At 36.6% G+C, this 888-nt stretch overlaps 1 non-coding gene across 1 annotated transcript; it reads right to left on the bottom strand.

Annotated features, from left to right (window-relative positions):
- Positions 1-504: 504 nt before the first annotated feature.
- On the bottom strand, positions 505-611 carry LOC138836063 (U6 spliceosomal RNA). The gene has a single exon (XR_011374895.1). It is a non-coding gene; the product is annotated as a U6 spliceosomal RNA (small nuclear RNA).
- Positions 612-888: the final 277 nt, after the last annotated feature.

Below are 888 nucleotides of genomic sequence, written 5' to 3'. Positions count from 1 at the left end.
TATGCACATAGCTTATGATCTATTCTTATTCTAGACATATATTATCTGTTGAAAATAAGGGAAACCATGGGACCTATGTTTCTTTTGACTTGGCTTACTTCATTTAATAATTTTTTTTCAAGTCTTTCCAATTCTTAACAAATTGGGCGATGTCATTCTTTCTGATGGAGGCATAGAATTTCATTGTGTATATATATATATATATATACCACATTTTCATGATCCAGTCATCTTCTGTGGGCCATCAGGGTGGGCTCCATATCTCAGCTATTGTAAATCATGCTACAGTAAACATAGTTGTTCTGGTAGTTTTAGTATGGTCTTCTTTGTGATCATTTGGGTAAATCCCCAAAAGTGTGATTGCTGGGTCATAGTGGAGCTTTATATGGAATCTTTTGATGAGCCTCCATACTGCTTTCCAAAGTGGTTGAACAAGTTAAAACTCCCACCAAGAATCAAGTAAAGTTCCCTTGTGGCCACATCATCTCCAGCATCTTTAGTTGTAAAAATATGGAATGATTCAAGAATTTGCATGTCAACCTTGCGTAGGGGCCATGTTAATCTTCTCTGTATTGTTCCAATTTTAGTGTATGTGCTGCTGAATTGAGCACAGAGCATTTTATATATATAAAGTGTAACTGATTTTCTTAAACTAGACAATTCAAAGAAAAGTAAGTTTTGAAGAATTCTCGTTAAATTTTAGAACCATGTACCTCTTACATAAGCACACATTTAAGAATAGTCAAGATTGACATGTCAGAAACAAAATAATCCCAGATATTGTTGTTCAAGAGATGTGTAGGATCGGGCGGGAGGGTATTGGGTAGGAGGGGTGGAGGAAGGCTGGGAAGGGATGTGAAGGGTAAACAAAGGAGGAGGTTGCAATGC

The sequence above is a fragment of the Dipodomys merriami genome, unplaced genomic scaffold (genome assembly GCF_024711535.1).
Source record: "Dipodomys merriami isolate MVZ:Mamm:240054 unplaced genomic scaffold, mDipMer1.0.p SCAF_248, whole genome shotgun sequence".
Lineage (NCBI taxonomy): Eukaryota > Metazoa > Chordata > Mammalia > Rodentia > Heteromyidae > Dipodomys > Dipodomys merriami.
Note: the sequence above shows the minus strand (reverse complement) of the source record. Positions and strands in the feature narration are given on the sequence as shown.